We start from the raw sequence: 15132 nt of genomic DNA on the forward strand, positions 1-15132 counted from the left end.
AAAACAAGAGCCAAAAACAGTGTCCAGAAATCAACATCCTTACTTCACAGACTAAGCTAAACAGGAAGAATAGGGCAGAACTAGCACCATGATCCTCTAGTGCAATAAACCATATTCTTGTGTGGTGTTTTAAGCTGCAAGTGTGGCAGAGACAAGTATATCTCTATGTTCAATAGATAAGAGCAGGGGCGGCTCTAGGTATTTTTCCACCCCAAGCATGGCAGGCAGGCTGCCTTCGGCGGCTTGCCTGCGGGAGGTCCCTGGTCCCGCGGATTCAGCGGCACACCTGCGGGAGGTCCACCGAAGCCGCGGGACCAGTGGACCCTCCGCAGGCATGCCGCTGAAGGTAACCTGCCTGCTGCCCTCACGGCAACCGGCAGAGCGCCCCCCGTGGCTTGCCGCCCCAGGCACGCGCTTGGCGTGCTGGTGCCTGGAGCAGCCCCTGGATAAGAGGCTTGCAATATTTATATTTTGGCAAGCTATCAATATTCTTCCTAAAAGAATCAACTGAATGAGCGCTGAAGAGTTTCCATGCTTATACTCATTTTTTTCCAAAACTTTTGAGGCCTTCTCTTTGTTTATCTCTCTCCTCCTAGCTCAAATAGGCCCTTCTACAAGATAATCGTTTGCCTTTCCAGACCCCACAGTTACGGCTTTCTGAAAACAACACTCTCTTTCTTTCACACCCACCAACCAATAGGTCTATCTTCACAAGCAAAATAAAAAAATGCCTTACCTTTTCAGAAGTGCTGTACAAGCAAGACTCCCCCTTAAAGCTATTTAATTCATTCTACTCAGGTGTAAAGGTGGTTCTGGTTAATTTACGTGCAGCTGAGCTGGGAATAGATAATCACCTGGTTATCAAACTGCAATAAATGCTACCTGCGAATCTGCTTCTGGTGAAAACTACATTCAAAACATCATAGTAACTACCAGTGCAGAGGTGGATCAGAAAAGCCTGACCTCTGTTTTACAGCATCGATGTACTTGAAATTCACCATATGGATTAAGTCCAGCTTTAGATTAGTGATGTTTGAGAACCATCTGACACTCCCATGCACTCTTGAGAAACTCCATTTGACATCCCAGAGGATTTTTATCATCATTTTCTTATGTTTGTTTTTATTTTATGAAGAAACCAAGAATATCCAGGTTGCCTGTAACTTTAAGATTGACAAATCCTCACTTCATTTGCACAAAGGATTAATCATTAGCAAACAAACTTGTTAATTAAGACTGCTAATTAAAAAATGTTAACATCAAAGCTGCACCTGCTTTCTAAACTAATTTCTGTTAAAGTATAAATATTTTATCTATAGTGGATGAGAAAATAGAATGTCACTAATGTTTAATCTGTACTGTTCATTACAGCCTAATATTAACCTTTAGAAAACCAGGAATACACCCTGGCATTCAGAATGAATCACTGCTAAGAGCAACACCTAAGCCAATTAAAAATGGAGTTAATGTACTTCAGTGAAGAACAAATCACTATCCATAGAGATGATGATGATTATTTATTATTATTATTATAGCATTGTGGGAGCAATACTAAAGCTAATGCTAAGATGACACTTTCGTTGTAAGAGCTTGTTAGTAAGTGCTTTTAACTTTTTTTTCATTGCCCTTTAGATTGAAATTTGTCATGTTTGTTTTCAGCCTAAAGGCGAAGTTTTGTACCCCTTGGCTGCCCCTATGCCTAGGAGCTGGAGAGAAGACATGCTGCTGCTTCTGGGAGCCACGCACTGCAGGCAGGGAGCCTGCCTTAGCCCTGCTGTGCTGCCAACCAGACTCTTAATGGCCAGGCTCCCTTTTCGACCAGGTGTTCCAGTTGAAAACCGGACAACTGGCAACCCTAGCTTCAGCACTCATCTTTAACTTCAGCAGTTTCCTGGTTTAGAGTACTTGATTTCTCATCATTCATATTGCATTAGTGCTAGATTTTATCTATATGTATGATGACGGACACATATGTAAATGAGAATTGTAGTAGACAACTATTACCTCAGACTGAAAAAGACTAGACTAGATTAAAATGCCAGAGATTACATTCTTAAAAAGACATTACTGCCCACTATATATCATCTTTTAAACACAAAAGGACAATAGCTTTTATTATAGTTTTTATTAAACCCATTGTTCATTTTTAATCTTCTCTTCATCCCTTCCTTTCTACTAGCCTCCATTTTTGCCTCCCTGCCTGTTCATTTAAACGGTGGTCCACTTAGCACTTGCTGGTGGACCTGTAGAGAGTTGTCTGGTCAGCTGGTGCTTTTCCTCTGTTTGCAACTGCTAAATCACATTCAAAGACAGTTTAACATACTCTGAGCTTTTCTACTTTTGATCTCCCATGTAACAATCACTATTGTTGTTAGAGGGATCTTATTGGAGTGGCAGTGGGAGGGAGATGGTCTGCATGATCAGAAATAGGAGGGGATGTATCCATAAGACAGTTGCTCTAAGATGTGATCCATGTTATGAAAAAAGATTAGGGGTCTTGCCTTCCTTCTACTTAATCTTGTGTCTTGATGTTTTATTAATACCAGTCATAGTGACCCACGGCAGAGTTTACTACACGTTCAAAGTTTTTTCCATATTTTAATGTTCCCAAATTATTCACAGTTAGGCTGTCTCTGTTTGTGATACTGCTTTCCATTTCCTCTTGCCTTGGGCGTATTCCTTCTGTCAGACTCACATGGATATATAATTCTAGCACATTAAGCACTAGAAGCTGTAAATGCCACAGCACAAAGGCATTCAACATAGGGTAAGCCTACTGTTCCCATTGTAATTAATGTAAGTACGAAGACAAGGTGTAAATATGATCTTCAGAAATAGATAAATCAAAAGCAAAGTCAGAGTGCTATATTGGTTTTATTACCCACTGAAGAAATCAGACATTAAGGTTAAAGAAACTAGAATATTGATCAAGATGTCAAGACCCTGGTGGGCCTTCATATAATACCATATATCAGAGTTACCATAAGACCAGTTCTACACCCAGTGAATAGCGATGGCAGGATTCAGACACTGAAAATTTTGCCAGATACAAGAAGGCCAGGTGCTGGCCTAGCACAAAGTGCTGCAAGCCAGGATTCAAATGAATGGACAGAAGCTTTTGCAGCATCTGCTCACGCTATGCATGGCTATAGCAAGCAATATCAGTATTTGGTTTGATAAGCACTAATATTTAGTAGAAAGGTTTTAAAGGTAGAGCACGCACAGTCACATCAGTCTCTTTCTTAGCTCTGTGTTTATCAAGTAAAATTTGTTTCTTCCCATCAATCATAAAAGAATTGCATCCATTAAAAACTGAAGGAGTGCATTTTACTTTAATACTTTCAAATACTATGGAGGAATTATTAATTGTTGCTGCTTTACTATTTTCAGCCATTGTGTATAAACAGAGGACCAAATTTATCATTATGTAAGCTGGCATGATTACTCTCAAGTGGAGTTATACCTGCTTATACCAGGACTGAATTTGGATAAAAAATTGAGCAAATATGCAAATTCACTTGATTTCTGTAAATATTTGCTTTCAAGTGTTATCCTTAGACAGAGACTGGGTCAGAGTTTTCTCTTTTAGGGTTAAATCACAGAAGTACTCACACAGTTATTCAAGGGAATAGTCACGTTCACTTCAGTTAGATTTCTCATTTGAGTAACGTTAATGTGTGTAAGCATTCACACTATTAGACCGACTACAACAGCTGAGATTAGGGATGTGTTGTTCGTAGTGACTACATATTGTAAAGTGACAATTTATTAAATGATGCTCAGAAGTCCTATACAGTGTTCTGTGCATCATTTTAATCATAAAACAATATCTGATTTTTTTATTCATATAAATCTCCTTATTTCTTTTACCCTGATGTTAGATCAGTAAGTATTTTTTTAATGTCTTAAAGACCGAAACAATTAATTCAGTGGCCACTTCTATTTCAGTTTCATAATCACAGAAGAGAACTGATAATGCAAGGAGATGACTGTCTGTCATGGTGTCTGGAAATCTTTTTTACTTTCTCTGTGAGCTGTCAGTTACTAATGATGACACTGACACTGCTGTTAAGCAGGGGCACAATTTGAGATATAGGGTGAAATTGCCTACTTTGTGATTTATAAATTCATAGTAACCATAGGTACGACAAATTCCATCAAGCATAGAGCAGCGAAATTCCTCTTCCATCCCTCAAGTGTTATGTGAAATGGTTTCCAGTCTCTGAGGGACTAAATCTCTAAATGATCACCAAGTTCATGTGCCACAATAAGGGGAAGTGGCACATGAAAGTATGAGTTTTGAGAAAAAAAGCAATATGGCAGAGGATATGGTAAGGATACTATATTGTATCAATATACATATACCAATATGGTATCCTTCCACCCACCCCCCCCCCCCACTCCCCTAGATACAATATGGTATCCTCCAACAGAGACTGGCTGTAGGATAGTGCTGTTAGGCACACAATTAAAAATATTGATGGTGTCTGCAAATAAAGCAAATCCTTGCAATAGCAAACCTATCAGGAAAAGCAACTGTTTCCCCCCTTGGCAAGAAAAGTAGAAGGATATAAAAACCATTGTGACAACCTGGTTCATGGGAAATGCCATGTACCACTTCTCATTCCAAGGAATCCTTATGCACTTCACAAACTCTATACATAAATATCCCTGCAAGAGTGTACTCACCTCTAAGGTAGAAGTTAGCAGCTAATGTAACTTTATCATGCAGGATAACAATAAGGGACAGGGAAAATTTTGGCCAAGAACATGAGACAAAAATCCATACTTGAAGTGCCATGGGATTTTTGAAGTGTCCTTCAAGGCTAAGAGAGAGATTGTTGTTTTTGGTAGAAAAGAAAGTTATAAACAGGTGAAGAGTTCAAAAATTATTTCTAACTATCTAAGAAATAGCAGTTGAATAGGGAAATTATCACATTTTCCCCCTACTCTTTAGATTATAACACTAGAAGATTTTTACCTTAAGTCTGAGTCGAACTAGATGAAATTTACAGTTAATAAATAAAATTAAAATAAAATAAAGGTAGTGAATGCTTACAGGAAGAGGGTAGGTTTAGAAGAGAAAATAAGAAAAGAGCAAGTAAAAAATCACTTAGAAAAGTTAGATGCCTGCAAGTCACCAGGGCCTGATGAAATGCATCCTAGAATACTCAAGGAGTTAATAGAAGAGGTATCCGAGCCTCTAGCTATTATCTTTGGGAAATCATGGGAGATGGGGGAGATTCCAGAAGACTGGAAGGGGGCAAATATAGTGCCCATCTATAAAAAGGGAAATAAAAACAACCCAGGAAACTACAGACCAGTTAGTTTAACTTCTGTGCCAGGGAAGATAATGGAGCAGGTAATCAAAGAAATCATCTGCAAACACTTGGAAGGTGGTAAGGTGATAGGGAATAGCCAGCATGGATTTGTAAAGAACAAATCATGTCAAACTAATCTGATAGCGTTCTTTGATAGGATAACGACCCTTGTGGATAAGGGAGAAGCAGTGGATGTGATATACCTAGACTTTAGTAAGGCATTTGATACGGTCTCGCACGATATTCTTATAGATAAACTAGGAAAGTACAATTTAGATGGGGCTACTATAAGGTGGGTGCATAACTGGCTGGATAACCGTACTCAGAGAGTAGTTGTTAATGGCTCCCAATCCTGCTGGAAAGGTATAACAAGTGGGGTTCCGCAGGGGTCTGTTTTGGGACCGGTTCTGTTCAATATCTTCATCAACGATTTAGATGTTGGCATAGAAAGTACACTTATTAAGTTTGCGGACGATACCAAACTGGGAGGGATTGCAACTGCTTTGGAGGACAAGGTCAAAATTCAAAATGATCTGGACAAATTGGAGAAATGGTCTGAGGTAAACAGGATGAAGTTCAATAAAGATAAATGCAAAGTGCTCACCTAGGAAGGAACAATCAGTTTCACACATACAGAATGGGAAGAGACTGTCTAGGAAGGAGTATGGCAGAAAGAGATCTAGGGGTCATAGTAGACCACAAGCTTAATATGAGTCAACAGTGTGATACTGTTGCAAAAAAAGCAAACGTGATTCTGGGATGCATTAACAGGTGTGTTGTAAACAAGACACGAGAAGTCATTCTTCCGCTTTACTCTGCGCTGGTTAGGCCTCAACTGGAGTATTGTGTCCAGTTCTGGGCACCGCATTTCAAGAAAGATGTGGAGAAATTGGAGAGGGTCCAGAGAAGAGCAACAAGAATGATTAAAGGTCTTGAGAACTGACCTATGAGGGAAGGCTGAAGGAACTGGGTTTGTTTAGTTTGGAAAAGAGAAGACTGAGAGGGGACATGATAGCAGTTTTCAGGTATCTAAAAGGGTGTCATCAGGAGGAGGGAGAAAACTTGTTCACCTTAGCCTCCAATGATAGAACAAGAAGCAATGGGCTTAAACTGCAGCAAGGGAGATTTAGGTTGGACATTAGGAAAAAGTTCCTAACTGTCAGGGTAGTTAAACACTGGAATAGATTGCCTAGGGAAGTTGTGGAATCTCCATCTCTGGAGATATTTAAGAGTAGGTTAGATAAATGTCTATTAGGGATGGTCTAGACAGTATTTGGTCCTGCCATGAGGGCAGGGGACTGGACTCGATGACCTCTCGAGGTCCCTTCCAGTCCTAGAGTCTATGAGTCTATAATAATCGCACTCTTTTTTGGTTCATGTATTCATGTGTCACCACAAATCTTGTTTGAAGACTAATTGACTTGCAATAAGGAACTTCCTAAGGAATGAATAGATCACTCATTCTTGGTGTAATTCCACTGAAGCCATTTCAGGTTTGAATCTGAGATCACAGCTCAAAATTGTCTTGAATGATTTAGAATCAAACACTAAATGTAAACAGCCCAAAATTTGAGTTCAGATTCAAATGCAGATTTCAAAAGTTCAGCTTCAGGATAGTTCAAATCCAGAGTTTTGTGTCCTACCATCAGAGGGACTGAAGGTAAGGGCAAACCTTTTCACTCAGTTTTGGTTTATATCACTTTGCCAGTACTCATTTGAACCAAAGCCAGGAGATTCTGTTGTGATAATTGGACCTACAAAGTGCCCTAATTGTGAACTCAGCTGTAAGAAGTGTAAGTTTGTAAGATGTCAAAATAATTTACTGATTTCGATGGCATTATTACAATTTCCACCAGCTGTGAATCTGTCCTGCAAAGTTCAGAGCCAGATATATAGTTAAGATCCAGGCAGGGCCGGTGCTACCATTTAGGCAGCCTAGGCAATCGCCTAGGGCGCCAGAATAATTGGTGGGCATCATTTTGCTGGAGGGGGCGGCAGGCAGCTCTGGTGGAGCTGCCGCAGTGGTGCCTGCGGAGGGTCTGCTGGTCCGCGGCTCCAGTGGAGCCGCCGCAGTCCTGCCTGTGGACAGTTGGCTCCTTGCACGGCTCCGGTGGACCTCCCGCAGGCACGACTGCGGCAGCTCCACCGGAGCCGCGGAGCACCGGACCCTCCACAGGCACCACTGTGGCAGCTCCACCGGAGCCGCGGGACCAGCGCGCGGAGCGCCGAAATTGCCGGCCGCCTGGGGCGCTCAAACCCCTAGCGCCGATCCTGGATCCAGGGCTTTAGTTCCACCACATTTTATGTCCAAAGTCACTTACTTTGTTTGTTCTTATATAATATAAATAAACCTATGTGTGAAAACATTTATAGTGGTATATGTGATTAAAATGTTATCTGTAATAGCAGACTATCGCCAAGAGATTGTAAAGTCACAAGTACAGGTCTGAAGATCAAATGAATACATGTAATATAGGAAAATGGGAAAATAGAACAAGGATGACTTCTGCATGAGTGTAAAATATAAACTCTAAAATGAAGCTTTCTTACTAACACAGGTCTTGAAGAATCAGGTCTTAACTTTTTACAAGTGCACAGAACACTCTTGGCTGAGTTTTACATGCAACATGGCAGCAAGATCAGGCTCTCTAACTGCTTTGTATTGTGTAGTGTGAAAAGCAATTCTCCCCAAATCATCTAAAGGGCAAAGTAATAACCAAAAATGCTGGGACACTCTCTTCATAAAAGAATTCAGTCCTTAGAAAACAGTCTGCCATAGAATTTTTTTTTAAATCAATAGCTCCATGTCTTGAAAGGTTAATAGTGATACTTAGTAGCTAGATAGCACACTTTCATTGGTAGGTCTCAAACTGTTTTACAAAGATAAGTGGCATTATTTCCTTGTTTTATAGATGGCAAAACCAAAAGATAGGTCACAGTGACTTAATGGCAGAGTCAGCAATAGAATTCCTGATGCAGCCAGAATAGAGAGAATAGCTATTGAGCCCTGCAATATTAAGCTACTGGTAATATAATAAAGAGTTTCAAAACAACTGGAGAATAAGAAATTTACTATTAATAGCAGCAGTTGGAAAATCACATAAGCATTCCTCAGGCAGTTTTTTGAACTTGTGGCACTCTGCCAGACAATAAGGCATACGTCCCAATTTTACTTTTTCAACTCCAAGAAAAACCAGCAATTCAAAAAATACTGCCACCTTAGTGCCTATCCCTGCTCTCCTGGGGCCTGCTAGAAACCAAGACAGTCCCCACTATGAGCCTCAGGACTCAGCAACCTCAGGACTGCTCTAAATGATGGTTGGCTACCCAACGCACTAAAGAGCTTGGCAGCTGGGAGATCACAGAGGAACTGATACACCCTGGTCATACTCCCTTTCACTCAGATATGACCTCTATGCTGGGGACCAGGATAGGAGTGGCAGAGGAGCTGCTATATACTACTCAGGGAATTATTGCGTCTGAGTTAATCTTTCACTAGCTAGTTCAGCTGGCTTTATGACTACCTTGCACTGCCTAAATGGCACACAGCAGCTGTAGGAGAGCCAATCATCTGACCCAAGGCATAAAGAAAAGAGATGCATGTGTGAACTGGATCCCTGGAGCCACACAGAATAGTCTGTTTACTGTCCCCAATTCTTTTGATTGCAAGTATCTCCAAGCAAGAAGAGAGCAGATATTTTGAAATCCAAGCTCCCCTCTGACTGAATGGAATATTAATAAGATATTCTACTGAACTGAACAGCCAGTGGCAGTGGATTTTGGTAACTTGAGCTCTAAATCTCTCTACTTCTAAAATACATACCACTGATAAATATCCCTGTCAAAATACCACTCACGAACCAGTTAACACCTTTAAGTTTTGTCTAAGTTTTCCCTATTTAATCTTTATATGACCATTACATGAAGTTTGGATGATTGTGTAATTCACTCTTTTTGTGGCTACTACATAGTCCTCCACTTCAGTGGGGACTGTTTTCATATTTATTAAGTTCAAGTACAGTTTAGCATGGCTCTATAAACCATGTAGATATTTCAATAAGGAATGTGAAATTCAGCAAGGTTTGTGGTTGAATACAAAGATAAAACCTGCTGAGTTTCATGTGAAGCTTTCTGGGGTCTGTGAACCTGTTACTGAAACTGAAAACTAAGCTTTTTGCTGGCACAAATATTTTTAAGTTAGTTTTCAGAGTTTAGTTTTTGTTTCATAGTGAAATTTGTGCCAGCTGGCAGATTTCCATGTCAAAAAAACCTTGTACAGTCCTCAAGAACCCATCTAAGATGCATGTTACTTCTCATTTTAAACCAAAATCCAAAGATTACAAAACTTTTCACTCAGTTTTGGTTTATGTTGCTTTGCCAATCCTCATTTGAACCAAAGCCAAGGGATTCTATTGTAATAATTGGATGTAGAAATATACTGTAATTGTTTATTCAGCTGTAAGAAGTTATTGTATGTTTATAAGATGTCACAATAACCTATAACAACAAAGAATGGGAAAAGGTATGAAAGAGACAAAGTCTGAACTAGTCCAAACAAGAAGGCTTACTGATATAATTCAAGGACTGTGTTAAAATCATGCCTGGTAAACAAAAATAGCATGAGACTTTAAATCAAGAATCAAAATTGGTATGCCAGATATTGGGCCTAACTGGCAGCCAAAATTATGAGAGGGCAGGTTATACCATCCTTCCTTTTGGGGTTTTAAAGAGAAACTTTGGGAGGAAAACTGGGCTACTGCAGCAAATTTTATCATCATGACTCCCACCATGACCATCTCCTGGACCCTAAATGTCTTCATCCCCATCATAAATGATGTCCTGACCAGACCAGGCCAGAGAGATGGACCCAGATGACATTGCCACCTCCACAAGCTCCAGCTGAATCCCAAATGCTATCTAGAATGTGCAACTTTATCTCTCTCTTCCCCATGCCATGTGTAGTTTTCCTTCCTTACCTTTCTTTTCTTTCCTATCCCTTTCCTTTTTCCTTCTGTCTAATAAGAATCGGGCTTAGTTGGTCAAGACTGCATATTGTGCAACACTGCTGTAAGCCTGTGACCACAGAGGCAGCTAAAGGCAATGCCCTAAACAGCCATTGATAATACAAGTTTGCCAGGGCTTAGGGTGGCTGATAAGACTGTTTTTCCAGCAGCGAGGTTGCAAATGAAAGTCAACACCAGAGACTGATGCTGCATTTTCTTAGTCATTCTTTTCTCTCTCCTTTTGTGTGCGTTTGTTGTCTTGGAAATGGAATCAGACTTCAACAACATAGAAGTGCCAGCTCCAGCCCATCTCTACTAACTTCTTTTCCCCAAAAGGACAGTTATTACCATATTTAATACCATCTAAGGCATTATCAAACAGTCAGGGGAGTTTCCTTCTAAAAACTCTGTCCAGCTAAAGGGAAGGGGAACAAGGGATGTTATTCAAATGAAATCCTTACTTAGTACTTTACATTTCAACTGTTTTCCCTTTTCTGTTTCTTTAATAAAAAGTTAAAATTATGTTTAATGGTGTATTTGCAATGGCACTAACCAGCCTGAGGTCTCTATATACCAAACTCTATTTAACAATGCGTATTCCATCTAAATTGATACAACAGTTCAGAATGATTTTTCTGATTTCCCTAGTTAACTAAGGGTATCTCTTCACTGCAGATTTAACTCACATTATCTACACTTGAGTTACTCCTCTTGTATTAGCTTTGCTCAAATGAGAGTGGCCACTGTGTGAAATAGCATTTGAGCCAATATGTTCACATGGGTGTCACTCATGAGGTGAGTAGTGCCAAGACTTCTGGGTCATATTCTGTGGTTCTTCAAAACTACAGCAAACTGCCATTCTATGAATTATTTCCAAGTGAATTGTGGGAGAACATTCTAGGCATAGGAAGAAACTGTGGGACGGTATTGGAGGACCAGTGGCACTCAAGCAGAGCTAACCTATGTCCATATTACAGAGTGACTGTGTTAGCAGCTGATGAGTTGTGCTAATTTGAGCATTAGCCTATACTCCTGCCAAGCCAGCCAACTTGAATTAAAAGCACCACCATACTTGAGGTAAGGATCTTTGTATGTGGACTTGAATTAGAGGTGTGCTATACAGTAAGTCCTCCTGTAAACACTAGATGTAGTCCTTGATTTCCTACAACACTTCCTGCTTGAGACAAACAAAGGACAAGGCAGTTGCAAACTGCAGCTGCACAGAATAGTAGGAAGTTGCTGCCTTGTTTCTATTCATCCTAAAGTGTTTATCTTGATACTGCTCTGCATGTCAGTAAGATACTATGTAGTACCAGAGTGGAAGGCACAGCATGCTGGAAGATGCAGTTACAGAGATAACATTTAAATGGCTGCTACAGAGTCCGTGCAACTACACACAACTTCCACTCCAGCCCTGTGAAACAGGGGAAATGCTGGAAATACCTGGAAAGATTCAAACAGTAATTTGAATTGCACATAAACAGGGGCGACTCTAGGGATTTCGCTGCCCCGAGCACGGCAGGCAGGCTGCCTCCAGCAGCTTGCCTGTGGAGGGTCTTCTGGTCCTGTGGCTTCGGCGGACCTCCCACAGGCACATCTGCGGGAGGTCCTCCGAAGCCGCGGGACCAACGGACCCACCGCAGGCAAGCCACGGGAGGCAGCCTGCCTGCCACCCTCGTGGTGCTGGCAGAGAGCCCCCCGCGGCTTGCCACCCCAAGCACGCGCTTGGCATGCTGGGGCCTGGAACCGCCCCTGCACATAAAACCAACTGGGCAAATACACTGGAGCATGAGCAAAAGATTGCCCTGCTCTTAACAGTGGCAGGCACAGACGCCCTAACTGTATACAATGCATTGCACACAGAAGGTGGTGGGAAATGAGAGGAAAGCTTTGCAGAAATAATTAAAATGTTTGAGGATCATTGAGTCCCTATGGAAAAAATGTTACTTATGACAGGTGTATAGATACAGGATGAGAACATAGAATTAAGGAGATACAAGAGGTGAGTTTGTCAAGACTTCAAACTAAAGTCAGTCCTGTGAATAAGGAATATCAAAAGACTCTTATTAAAGACCAAAATTGCCCTCGGGTGTAACAATAAAAAATTCCATAAGAGGTTAATCAGGGAGAGATCTGACACTAGAAAGGGCAATATGTATATGCCAAGCAGCAAAACAAACAAACAAAAAGCCTAGTAAAAGGCACAGCGCACGTGACTGTGCATAGTATAGCTACACCAACAAGGGGAAAGTTCACAGAAATTAAATTGGCCAAGGAAAGAAACATAATACTTAGTCCTACCTTGAGTGCAGGGGACTGGACTAGATGACCTCTCGAGGTCCCTTCCAGTTCTGTGATTCTATGGAGTGCAGGAAATCATGCCAGCAATGTGGCAACCAGCATGGATATAAGAACTGTCCAGCATTCAAGCAAATATATAGAAACTGTAATAAACCCAATCATTATGCTCAGAAGTGCAGAGAAAGCCAGAAAGTGCATGTTTCAAGCACAGAAAGAATTCCTCAAGTGCAGAGGAAGAGCTGTGCTTAAACACTAGAAAGAAGGAGGCTGAAAACTCAGAAGATTTGCCTAAAATGTGCACGAATGGCACCTATATGACATACAAGATAGATATTGGTGCACAAGTAAATGTAATAGCAGAAGCTGAAAGAGCTGTAAGGAGGATATAAAAGTGGAAGTGTCAAAAGTGTGTATGAAAGACTATGATGGAGGAACAATTCCAGTGTTGGAATAGTACACACTGACACTTTGGTACAATGGGAAAACAATAAAACAGTTTGTCATGGTGCACAGAAGCAAGCAACCTGTCTTGAGCCTACACACAGGTGAGGCTCTTGGTCTTAAGAAACTGAATACTGTAGGAGACAACATAGAACCTGATATGAAATATTAATACCATCAGAAAATGAGTCCCTCCCAGTAACATACAAGATACAGTTAGGAGAATATGCAGAATCTATAGTACATGCTACACAAATAGATCCACACCCCTTAGAAGCTGGAAGAAGAGCGGCTAAAGATGACCACGAATGGTATCATTCAGAGACTAGAAGAACGAATAGATTAGGTTCACTTCTTAGTAATTCAAGAGAAAAAAGGAAGGAGAATATAGCTATGTATAGACCCTAAGGAGCTGAACAAAAACATAAGAACAGAACACTTGCACATGCCCACAAGAAGTGAACTGTTGCCTGAGATGACAGGAGCCAAATTCTTCAGTGGCTCGATTTTTGAAAGATCCCACTGGACACTGAGAGTTGTTGGGCAGATACTGCTTCCTAAGACTGCTTTTAGGAATATGTTTGGCTCCAGAAGTATTTCACCATACAATGATCCAGATTCTAGAGGGTGCAGCAGGCGTGAAACTGTACACTGATAACATAATTTTAGGTAGCACTAGCACTCAACATCAGGAATGATTAAGGAGAGTATTGTTTGCACTGTTGTTGTAGCTGTGTTGCTGCCAGGATATTAGAGAGGCAAAGTGGGTGAGGTAATATCTTTTATTGAACCAACTTCTGTTGGCGAAAGAGAAGAGCCTTCAAGCTACACAGAGCTCTTCTTCAGGTCTCGGAAAGGTATTTAGTGGTGACACTCTATGTTGCTCTCGATCTTGCTATTCATGATATTTTTACAAGATTAGAAGGACAAAGTGGAATGAGGTTGTAACCGGTACTTCACAGGCCATTTCAACAGCAACATATGTAGTAAGATAGTAGTAAAATGAGGCCCTGAAACATAAACCCTTGTATCAGAGGCCCGGTATGAGGTCTAAGGCCTCCCCCTATGGCCCCTTGCACCCGCTAGGCAACATAGAGTATCTGAATTGAAGATATGAAACTAGACAAAAAGAAATATAGTTAAGTGTAACAATATTCTTGTAAATGACATGTAACTGTCTCAAGAGTTCAATAATTCATTAAGAACTGACTGAGTCTTTGATCAGAACTAATGCAAACTCTAGTGAGACATTCTACAGGAGTTATAGGCATTTTCAACTACAGGCCTGTTTTAAATTAGTTAACTTATTGCTAGCATTTGAAACAACTGTCATTTTCTGGTGACACACATATTCAGAGTATTCTATTCAGGTGTAAAATAAGTGAAACATAAGTCACAGAGGTAACTGCTTTAAACAGCTCATTAAAAAGAAAAGACTAAAAGACTAAAAATTGAAAACTAAATAATTAAACAGAACAAAAGTGCTATACCTTTCTAAAACATGGATCATTCTTATATAGTTTTTACAGAGCATGTTCAGCAAAATCATTTTGCTCACTGCTTTGTTTAACTTACTATTGAAATCAAACCAAAATAATTGTTTTCTTCACACTTAGCTCACAATAATTGGCAATATCTCAGTTAACTCTACATTTTCCATTAAAGAAACAGGAGGTCATGTGGTCAAAGAACATGACTACAAGTCAGGATACTTAGGCTAGCATAGCAGCTTCATTAGGAGTATCTGAAAGGTTGAAGTGATACCACACATCTGAAGGCAGAACGTGACCAGAATGATTTGTTATAGACCAACTCTAGTAACAGTTGAGTCAATTTTTTAAAAACATATAAAAATATATAGGCCCGTATACCTAAAATTAACTGAAGAACATGGTTTTTCAATTAAATTATCCAGTAATGTAAGCACTATAGGCACATCAGAACAGATTAGTTTCAGAAACTGTAATCAGACTGATAATACGGACCTGCAGTATCTTTATACATCTTTGCAAGGGAAGTGATTGTATAAACCCAGTGAAAAATTAGATTATTAAATGTAAAATAAA

General features: G+C 40.3%; 1 protein-coding gene across 1 annotated transcript in view; it reads right to left on the reverse strand.

Annotated features, from left to right (window-relative positions):
- ARL6IP6 (ADP ribosylation factor like GTPase 6 interacting protein 6) overlaps positions 1 to 15132 on the reverse strand; it is a 253595-nt gene that overhangs the window by 185487 nt on the left and 52976 nt on the right. The window lies entirely within an intron of this gene.

Source organism: Gopherus flavomarginatus, chromosome 10 (assembly GCF_025201925.1).
Source record: "Gopherus flavomarginatus isolate rGopFla2 chromosome 10, rGopFla2.mat.asm, whole genome shotgun sequence".
NCBI classification, from domain to species: domain Eukaryota; kingdom Metazoa; phylum Chordata; order Testudines; family Testudinidae; genus Gopherus; species Gopherus flavomarginatus.